This window comes from Crassostrea angulata, chromosome 4, assembly GCF_025612915.1.
Source record: "Crassostrea angulata isolate pt1a10 chromosome 4, ASM2561291v2, whole genome shotgun sequence".
NCBI classification, from domain to species: domain Eukaryota; kingdom Metazoa; phylum Mollusca; class Bivalvia; order Ostreida; family Ostreidae; genus Magallana; species Magallana angulata.
This window is the reverse complement of record NC_069114.1, coordinates 39,388,761-39,400,919: the sequence shown is the minus strand read 5'-3', so window position 1 is coordinate 39,400,919 and position 12,159 is coordinate 39,388,761.

Below are 12,159 nucleotides of genomic sequence, written 5' to 3'. Positions count from 1 at the left end.
TTTCTCAAAAACGCTTCAGCCGATTTTGATGAAATTACAGATCTTATTCATAATATAATTCTTAAGAAAACTACCCGAGATTTTTATTGTCGTCACTTCTGGTACCGAGATAATAAAAATTCTATGTTTTTGCTTGTGCCTTATTTATCTCCAAAAGTATTGAAGATGGAACTTTCAGATTTACAGAGATGCTTTTGAGTTTACGGCTGCAATGCCCTTCGCATATCCGAACGTCCACCGTCACTTCCGATTGTCACCGGAAGGAAATGAAAAACCTTAAATTTTGAAAAAATTTTACTTAAATTTTTTTTCATGTTTTCATTCGATAGAGACGCTCTCAAAACTTTTGAATATGAAATTTATTTTAAAATCAATCCACGCATCCTCGAGATTTTGGGCTCAAAAGTCCTGAAGCGAGAGTCCGCGTAGCTCAGTCGTAAGAGTGGTGGACTGGTGCCCAGGCAACCCGGGTTCAGTTCCCGAGTGCCGAATATTACTTCTTCCTTGTGTAAAGATTTTTAACTTTTAATATTTGAAATGGTCGATTTTCAAATATATATTTCAAATCCGACATAATTTTGTATTAAACCGAAAAACAAAATTTGATGAAGAAACAGCACTTTGTGTCATTCAACGAATAAAATACAGGTCATTCGTGAGAACTAATTTAAATGGTTGGATGATTCTGTATACTATATCTGAAACTTTAATCATCGTACAAAAAGAGTTACTTTTCTATTCTTTTGTCTTAAATACATATCTTTCTGTTAGGTGACTAATCTGTTCGAGTCACAGATTTTCTGTCTATGTGAATGCTTTAACATGACCAACGTTTTACCTCGAAGACCACACCATTCGTAAATAAAATTAATGTCAGTATGATCGATAAGCTATCACTGACATTTTACAATTTAGGAGTGGGCAACGTTAGGTTAGGCAGTATTCCAGAATGTATTTGTAGTTTCTGCATGTTGATATCGGATTAACAGTTCAACAGAAAAAATTGTAAATCATGAGTTGTACAATAGTAATGATTGACAGCTTTGATGAATCCCAAACAGCGACACATCCAACTTCTATGTATCGTCTTTCATAGACAGCAACTAGAGCATCGTTTTTTAACGATGGGTTTTAATGGATTTTAAAATGGATTTGTAAAATCTTCATTTGGGAATGGCTTAAGGAGTAGGCGAGATGATATTATATCAAGTGCAAAAATGTTTACGCTTTGACACGTTAAATAGGTTAATATAAACATAAATATCACAGTCACATGCAATTTCTTACACTGATATTATTTCTATTTTTGTTTGAATATCCAATCATTTCTAAGGTCTATCAGAGACAACCTTAAAAGTAAGGAGTTTTGCACGTTTCAATAAATACTAAAAAAAATATGTATACACGTTGTACCATGACAGTTGATGATTTAAAGGGACCAAGACACCAATTCAGCTCAAAACTATCAAATGGTTTTTTTTTATTTGTAATATCTAGAATGGTTAAAATGGGGATTTTAAATGATTCGTCAATATTTGAATGTCAAATAAAGAGTTAGAAGCATGATACAGAGTTTGAAATTCTTTGTTTTGCAAACAAAGTTCAAGTGGTTGTTTCTGTTACTTATGTGTTAAATTTGATTGTTTCAGTCAAATGGAGGTATTTTGTTGATAATGTTATTTATGAATAAATTTAATCAGTTTATTTTTTTTGTTTTTGCCGAGAGGAGTCATTTTGTCATAGAAATTGTAATTTCTTTTACTTTACATAAATTGTAAACAAACACAAGATTCGAACTTTGTTTACATAACAACGATTTCTGACATTTACCTTTTAACATTCAAATTTTGGTCAATCATTTAAGATGCACAATTAATCATACAAAATAAAAATTAAAAAAAAAAATTGATTTCAAATTGTGTCGAGGTCCCTTAAAAAGAGATTTACGGCCATCTCGCACATTTGAGGACCAAAATGTAAACGTTTTTGGAATTGGCTTGCTTTTGCCCCAAACTGTTGTCGAAAGATAAAAAAATAAAGAATAAATATGAGGTTTTATATGCAAATAACTCATACAAGAACAGAACAGTGTTTTTATAATCACTTAGAAATGCGCGGCTATAGATCTTGAAAATATATAAATCTGAAAAAAGTAAAAGGTAATTAATGTCCACTTTAAAACCATTTGATGAGAAAAAGGTCGAAGCTTGCCCATTTAAGTTAGAACATTGTCTCAATATAAGGTACCTTGTTCTTAAAATGGGTTTCATAAACTATCAGATGGCACGAGATAGGTTTGTCTGTGTCTATGGATATACATTTAAGTTATCTTTTCATTGCAAATGTAACATTGTTTTATTTCAGATTATTATTTTTTTAACCCTTTCCCCACTTCTAAAAAGAATTTAATCTATACATTTGGAACTGAAGCAAAACAACTTGGAAATGGTGTCAAGATGTCGTAAGATGGCTTTTATACCCCTTAAAGATGGAAAATCGACATTGTTTTGTGAAAATTGACAATATGGCAATTTAAATTTGACGTTTAGCGTTGTTCAATTTTGGTTCTTAATATTTCTAATTTATTGGCCTTGTTTTCCATTTACCTTTTTTTGTTAAGTTTTGTTTTATTCCTATTTCTATACTTCTTTACCTTTATAATTTGAATCTCAGTACAATAACAAAGCAAGTAGAAAGGCAATGCAATATAATACATAAATTAATTTTTGTTTTCTTTTTAACTTAAAAATGTTTTAGGAAGATAACTTAAAAACATTTTAATCAGAATAAATCAAATAAAAACAACTCAAAAATACCACACTTGAGTTAATTGCATAGATTGTTATAGGTTAGATTATCGCAAATACCAACATGACTATCCCTTACATCATACTTAACGCCAAAAAGTAAATAGTTTTTGTCTTTTCGTGCATTCTATTTTTTTCTGAAAATTTGTTTTAAAAATGGATAGGTAATACTAATAACAAGTTCTTTATTTGATCTTGTTCAATCAGATGCTCTATCTTAGCAAAAAGTTTTACATTAAGTAAACAGAACGACAGTAGTTTATTATACGTGCACCTCCGTAGATACGCATGGCTTCTGATAATGTTCATATCGTAGAACTGACCACCTATTAACGACCGTTCAATATGCCAGTTTGATGGTCACCTATGATAAACTGTATTAATTGGCACAATTTAAGTTCGCCTCGTGGTAAAAATGAATTGACTGTGCATGCAGTATTTATCTCGTTTTTGACACCAGAACGTAAACCCAGTAATCTATACTGACGATTTCTTTTCAAAATTTAAATATTTTGCTATTTGTGTTTAATGTTGCATGTATTTTTAACAGCAGCAAAAATAGATTCATTATAATTATGATATCGTGTATGGAATTGTATGGTATGGTATGGTATGGTATGATATGGTATAGCCAGCATACGGCAGCATAGCTAGGTATTATTCATTGCAGTTTATCTTTGTCTAGAATGATAAAAGTATGCTTTGACACTTATAAGATGAGATTTTTAAAATTCCTTAAAATAGAGCATAACAAGAACGGTACAGTAACATGTGCATGTATTGTGCATAGCATAATTTTGCCCTATTTTCAGTTTAGTTCAGTTCAGTATAGTATACAGTTTAGTTTGATGATTGACAAAATAACCAATAAAAAATCACGTTATAATGGTTCAAGAAAGGTTACAGATCAACAAATTAAGTACACAAATTATAACTTTTAAAAATATTAATAAAATTTGAACAAAGTCCATTTTAAAATTATAGAAGTTTTATTTTTCCCTAGATTTCAAATAGCTATTAAATTTGAATGGAAGTACGCAAAATCACATTTCACAGATATTGATTAACCTATATCATATGTCATATTTAATGAACATGTATATCTTATGACGCACATTGTAAATTATTGATGTGCACTTTTGTAAAATTTATTGTGTATTAAATAGATAATGAAATAAAATGGTAAGGTTTGTTATAGTTCTAGCTTTGTTTTCACAATTACCTAAAATTAAATGGTAACCTTAAAATTGGTTGTAAATACTATTTTAATCAATCGAATCACATTTGGTAAAAAAAAATTATTCAGTAATTTCCAAAAAATTATGCATAGATTGGCGCCTTCAATGACGTCATGATGGCGGGAAAACACAGACAAATGATAAGGTGAAGTCGGTTCAGACAATGTAAAAACGTACTAGTAACTCCTATAAATGTTTAATTTAAAAAAGCCTCTAGCTCATCACCCCTACTGTCTATTTATAATTAATTTATTTTATTTCTCTAAATTTAGTATCGTAAACACCTATCTAAAATAATGCAACCACAAAATCAAATTAAGAAACAAACAACGCATGGTTAAAAATATTTGTAGTACATATTTCAATAACAAATTTTCCTATCAAAAACACATCCTCTAGAGTTTTTTAATTGATTCAAACTTGAGTTAACATCAAATCATCATTCAATTAATTGCTTCGTAAACAAAGAATATTGTTATGTAATTAACATGTTCTAAATCCGTCCACCAGATTATAAGATCACAGGAATTAAACTGACTAACTTGCATGCAAGCTGTAGTTGTAAAATTGTAATCATTTCTTGTCATTATCAAGCGTAATTTCCGATGTGTCCCGAAGGGATATGCAATGGCTTATGTTTTGCATTTATCACCTACCCTTCATGCTTTACGAGAATGTTTAATCACAAGGCGTGAAAATGACATATCCATCAAGTATTCCGAGTGGGAAGCGCGTATTCTCATACATATGAAATTGTGAATGGTATTGAATATACGATTTTATTTACATTTATTGATTACAAATGTCACAGCAACACCAAACGGAGACAAATGCACTATTTTGACTTTTGGATTTGAATTAATTTAGACAATGTGACTCTTTGTAATAGTAAAACAGGTTTCCGCAACTGATTGTGCTTTTTCATTGGTTAGCGTAATAAAAAATGCAATTACCGTATTTGTACTTTATGAGGTTGTTGAATCAACGCGGCGAGTTCCCTTGCCTCTGAGGCAAGCGTGCAGGAATCCACAGTTACGTAAATCCCCTACCTTTTAAGCAATACTCAAAGTTGAAAAAATACAACTAAAGCAGTATAAAAAGACCACATATGTGTGGGAAAACATCATACTAACGTTAAGGATACCATGATGAATCTAACACGAAATTTGAACTATATATTATCTTTAATCATGTGTTTACTTCCAATCACAATGTGTTATGATTTGTTCCAAATAGGAGCCAAAGATGTAAGATTATTAGACATACTATTATCGCAAAACCAGACTGGTCAAAATGTCTCTCGTTATCCGTTGAAACCGGAAATTAACTATTCTACAGTGAATTCCAAGGATGAACCAAGTAACCAACGGGTATCGCAGTTGGAAATATTACGTGGAGTTAACTTTTTACAACACAGACATGTTCAAAGAAGGATTCAGTACCTTCAACAGAAACAAGCTCAAAGAAGAAATGTTCCCATAATCAGTGATAACGACTTACGAGCGATATTTCTGAGTAAGTATTCATGTGACCAGTTCGTTAACGCATATCCTAAACTTGAACTGTTCTTATGGTTATTATAAATATGATATTTATGTAACTTACAGGCCTAAGGTCATGGCAAAAATGAGAAGGGTGAAAATTAATGTACAGATTACTTTATCACTTGATTTGTATCACAGAGTTTGTTGATCTAATAGTTTTTGTTCATAAACAACATCTTCATATAATTGGACTTGAAAATTGTTTCTAAATTTTGATATTTAAAAACACCAGAAACCAAATTTGTCAAATCCTTATTTGATCTTCATGTAAACTAAGTCGTACACTATACATTTTAATAAGTAGTTCACGATTTCATTCGTTTGATACAAAGTAGAGATTATGGCTTGTCCCATCGTTCTCAGTAATTATATTGAAAGTGAATGACAGCCACTTACGGAATTTTCTAACCGGGTGTATTTATGCCAATGCAGTATTCTAACTAAATTGCTGTTAAATGTTTTACAACATCTATGGTTTATATATAAATGATTTTTCTAAATATTTTTATCATGATTTGTCAAGAACTCAATGCTTCGTGACGATGTTATTTTGTGGCAACGTTTGAGGATAAAAGAAAGATTTTGGTTTTTTACACATGATAATAGCAAGCTTTTGTTGAAGTGTGTTCGGGAAGTAATGAACAATGAAAACTCTTTAAAAACATGTAGACCAGTATATGTTGGCTATGAAGTACTTAGATTTGAGGGGGCAGTATAATGGTAATACCTTCTGTAGTAGTAGAAAAAAAACTAACAACTTGGTGTTTCTTTTCTATTGTAGGTGGTGTCATCTGTAATTTCTGTATAGCCGAACATGGATCGCGATGTCACTGTTGCCAGTTCTGTGCTTCTTGTTGCAAATAAAAAATAACAATCATACATCCACGTGTTGCTGTTTTATCTTTAATTATAAGGAGAACAGTTTTTGGGGGACACATTCTCTTGCTGTCTATGTCCGGTAGTCAACCAAACACATTACAGAGATTACATTATGATTAATACATGATAAACTCCAAATGACTACAAGTTATATTCAGCATATATAAATTTGTTTTTATAAACCTCTATCTGAATTATTGGGTTTCTTCTGTGGCTTGTTAAATCTTTAAGACATACATGCAACAAAAACTAGAGTTCCAATGCCTATCAAATTGATAATCATTTTTTTAAAATGACTTCAGTCTAAGTTTTTGCAATTTTACTTTATTTTTTAATTTGATAAACCGTTTAGTTCTTTTTTACGAATATATTTAAAAATGAAAAAAATAGATTTGTTTTTTTTAATTTCAGTACATTTATACTTTACTTTCGTATAAAATAAATAGAATTTCGACTTTTCTAGCCATGTATGAAGTTTGATCTCTTTTTTTGATATCAAAGTCTTCCACTCCTATCTAGATCAAAAGTTACTTGTTACTGTACAATAAATGTTAAGTAAAATCCTAAACCAAAACTAACCTTAGAACATTGTTGATTTCACTATAATTTACGATGCATCTGTGATAATCTTTTTACAACAGCTTTCTGAGATAGTTGTAATTGATTTTACAAAGGTCGTAGGGTATAAAATAAAACAAATATTTGTCAAATTAATTGCATATCTGAAAAGTTTTCCATGAGCCAATATCATACCGGTATTTCTTTACCTACTGTTCCATTTAAATGTTGGAGTATCTTTGATGTCAAGACAAAATACGTATGTCAAATATGATATTGATATACTATCTAACACTTTGGAATATTGATATATAAATAGTGATATGGAAATTAATATTCTTTAATGTTAATAACTAAATAATCTTGTCGTGAGTTTTGATAATTGTTGAGAACACATGACCATATAAATAAAGTATGAATTATGCATTGATACACCTAAAGACACCAATCATTACATTGTAGATTGAGCCCTAGATACTTTCAACGGCCCAAAAACCCTTAGTCACGAATCTGCTTAAGGTAAATAAGCTGATAACTCTCGTTGCATTTAAATATTACTGCAAAATTGCTAAATCAGTTTTTGCATCAAGCACGAATATCGTTAGAGAAACATACATAAGAAAAAAAGATGATCTTGAATGTTGTGTTCTATAGGGAAATTTCAAATGACAAAATTAACCCTAAAAAACAGTAGTTTGGGACAAATTACAACTTCTTATAGGTAAAGGAAATAAAGCAGAAACAAATTTTAAAACAAGTACGATTTTATTGATATTTCGATGAATGAATTCCAAATAGATAAACAGTGCCTGAGATATATTTGGAAAAAAAATCAAGAAAAAAATGAGTTTCATCTTTAAATAAATAACGAAGACATACTATGCGAGAAGGTAGTATAATTTTTTTTGTATTTGGAAATTGTGTGATTGTAGAAGAGGTTAATAACTGAAATACATTCGGGTAATGATATGTCTAATCAATAATAAACGTAGAAATATGTATCAAAATTATTGCAACAACAAGTATATTTCAACAATTGCATATTTATAATATAATTTTAGCAGAAATTATTACGTGAACGGCAAGATGCCTTTAAATGAAAGACAGCTGGTTAGAATAATAAGGAAAATGCTTTGAAAATGTTCATAATTTTTATATGTAAACTTCTTAAGATTTTGTTTTGATTTTCAAAGACAGAAAACTATAAGAATATAGTAAAATGATTACTAAAAAATTCAACGTAGAATTTGTTTTCTTCATGCTTTCGTTCTGTCTGCAATTTTTGCCCAAAACCATCCAAATGATTCAAATACGATTATACAGAGATAGTCTAGCGAATCACATATGGCTATCAATGGTAATATTCTACTTCAAAAGGAAACCACAACATAGCAAAGAAGATATTAACCAGCACGTGAGTCACAGATGGAATTAAACAAGACAACCAAAGAAAAATCTTCCTTTCTCGTTAAATCTTCTTGAGTCACATGTGGGATGGACTCTTTTAAGGAACTGGTAGGCAAATGCTGCCGAGTACACTTAAACTACAGATGTTGGTACATTTACGGCAGTATATTCCAACCTTAAAGTAATTATAACCATGCACAACAAATTAATAACCATATAACCTTTATTGTCATTTAATGTGGTATAATGAATTGTGTGTGGCATTTATACAATAAATATTCTTATAGTATTTGGTTTTTATATCAAATTCGTTTAATAGAATGCAGTCATCAGCGCGGGTGAAATGAGTGAAAAAATATATGCATATATGTGCATAAAGTTTGATTCCAATACGTTATCCACATAAGAAAATCATTAATTTTATTTTAGAAAGTGAGTATTGTGAAGTTAAATGATACCGGTATTAACATACAGGAGCCCGTTTCATAAAGATTTCCTAAGACTTCTCCAAAGATAGAACTTAAGATATGCCTAATATGTCATAACTAGGGAAGTTCCTCCTAAGATTTGTCTTAGCTGTTCTACAAAACTATCTTATTGTAAATCTATCTTAGGATACATTTTAAGAGTCATGTTATTGTAATTATTATAAGTTAACGGGATTAAACACCCGCCAATTTTTTATAGATATACAGTTCGATATTTCTTTATTTTTTTTATTGGAGGTTGAATTTTTATTCTAAAATAAATTGTTGCAGACAATTTGCTACATTTTAATGTATACAAATTTCAAATACCTCGTAATGATATGCACACTGTTATTATGAACATTAGTGTCAACAATAACAATCGGCAAAGTTTAGAATTGTTCCATACAAAGGAATCATGGGATGATCCCGGCCATTTAGCTACCAAACTAATAACCTTTTCTTTGGCATCAGAGACAGCCATAGTGTTAATTGAATGAACATTAATTTTTTCTTGTTAATAACTATATTTTCCTCAAAAAGGGGACTTATTTCCAACATGTGTCACGTCTATAACATTTGGAAACCTACATATTCTTGAGAAATCAAACATGGTATTTGTGATTGCAGTCTCATTGTTGGATAATTTCATATATTTTGAACTCTTTTCACCAAAGATATCGACACATCCCTTACAATCCTTGATATGCTAGCTTTACTTTTACCATGAAGATCCGCGGTAACTGGAAGGAAATTCTCGGCAGCGAAAAAACTTAAAGCAGCCTGGACCTGGATGGACAGTGGTAGCGATTGTGACCTTGTTAGTCTTGTGATGTCGTTTTCTATGTCCCAGCGTATGTCCAGAATCAAAATGCGGGGAAGGCTAAACTTTGATAATATTTCAAGATCATCCATGTAATTAAATAGTTTATCTATGTTCCTAAATATTCTTACTCTTCCTAAAAGATGCCTAAGATGGTAGCCGCCATATTTAGCTTGTTCTTAAGACATTGATTTACCTTTCCTAAAGTTAAGACATAACATAAGAATTGCCTAAGATTAGAGGAGATTTGTGAAACGAATAAGTAATGTACTTAAGATAAAGTTCTTTCCCAAGATATTATATAATAACTAGGTCCTAAGTAACACCGGGATAGTTAACATTCTAGGTTAATCTAACAATTATATTGCGGCATTCAATTGTTCACATACTATTATTGTATTTAAACATGTACCCACTTGCTTTGTTCATGACATGACAGAAGTACTTGTCCAGAGATTCATGATCTTTAAAGCTATGTTGTACTATTTTCTAGACCTCGTTGCCATTGTTATCACTCTTTTATCGTGATATGTGTAGGATTATGTCTACCTGGTATATATAATGATGAGGAATCGTACGCATGTAAAATACGTTATCATTGTAAGTGATAAAATAAACGAGAACTGGATCATATTCGTGTTATTGAGTTTGCTTTGCAGATGTTCTTTGTTATTACAGAAAAACTAAAGCATTGAAAACTACAATAGTTCATGACTAAGCGTTTTTTATAAAAAAAAAAATAATAAAATAAATAAAAAATAAAAGATGATAATGATTGTATTTTGGAATAGAAGATTAATTCCTACAATAAAATCACTTAAGCACCTGACAAAAACATAAAATTTACCTCCAATAATATTCTCTTTGTATACACTACAAGTGAGAAGTGTAGTAAATGATAAGTAAGTAAGTAATACATACATGTATATACGGGACTAAGGAGGCTGGATGGTTAATTTAACCATCAGATCTACCTGAAAGTTTAAGACAGTCATGTCTTTTTTTATCGATTATCTATTTATTTATAACGTGGAGGAAAATGCTGAATATTTTACCCTTTGAATTTAAATATTTTCCATATCTGTTTTACAAAGCTTTTCTATTTCTTCCAATTTTTTAAAGATAGAACTCGGCTACCTTTAAAGGAGCATGGTCATGATTTTTGGTCAAATTCTATTTTTCTGTTTTCATTATTTACTACGCTTTAGGTATGCATTTCTGACCATCAAATGAAATTTTAGAGTCAGTCGTAGAGTTATAAGCAAGATACAGAGTTCGCAATTCTTTGTCATGTAAACATGACTCGTGTCCTGTTTTTGTTTACAAAGGTTCAATATACCGGTAGAAAATCTTTTTCAAGCTGATTTGTCTATCTTCTTGTTCATTTTAAGCACAAATAAACAGTTCATAACGTTTAACATATTCATTTTAGCTCTAAACCTTGAAATCTTACTTCAACACTCAAAATGAAAACAAAAGCTTTGTTTTCATAGCAAAATATTGTACGCTCTGTAACTCGCTTATAACTCAACGAAATTTTGGTCGCCTATCAAAAATGCCTTACTGAAGCATTGTAAAAATTAATATTGGAAAAATAATTTTGGACCAAAATCGTGATCATGGCCCTTTTAAAACAAGAAAGTCAACAAATGCGCTTGCATCTAGTTTCATGCATGGTATGGGACATTTGTCAATAATAATGGGTAAAGTACATTGATATCAAAATAGTATCACTGGTTTAGAATTTTCAGATTTTAAAATATTCAACATTACGGAAAAATAATTGGAATTGTAAAAATTTTAAAATCCCCTCCGGGATTGCAACTCATGACTTTCAGATCGTAGTGAACCCTCTTGAGGTGACAAATTTGAAAAAGAAACTATTTATAAAATTATACTTGATTTTATTGTTTATTTCAATAAATAATGCGTCACAACATGGATACAAATACCATAATATACATATGTATGATTGGTCTTCTTTAAACATAACATTTATATTTTGGGTTTATTTCTTTGTTGTGATAGGTTAAACTATAAAATGTGGGCACCAATGCTTGTGTGCTTCTTTACTGAGTTTAAAAATATCAATACAAACATAAAGTACATTGTATTTGATTCAAACACTGTTTCCACATTAAAGAAAACAATACAAGCTAGTACATAATACGAATAAACGAAAACAGTAATATATAGTCATACTCATCAGGAAGTGAGAATTGTTAGCAAAAAGTTCAAAATCACCGCCAATCAATGTCTGATCAATCTAGATTAAATACCGGAATGTGCTTTAATCAGTTTCCTCCGCCGACTAAGTCGTAGTTGCATTCGGCATATACGCACAATAAAATTGGCGGTCTGACATGTGACGTTTGTATGAGGAATTCAGTGCATGACGTCAACTTTTGGATTGGTATTTCATTAACTGTTTATCTA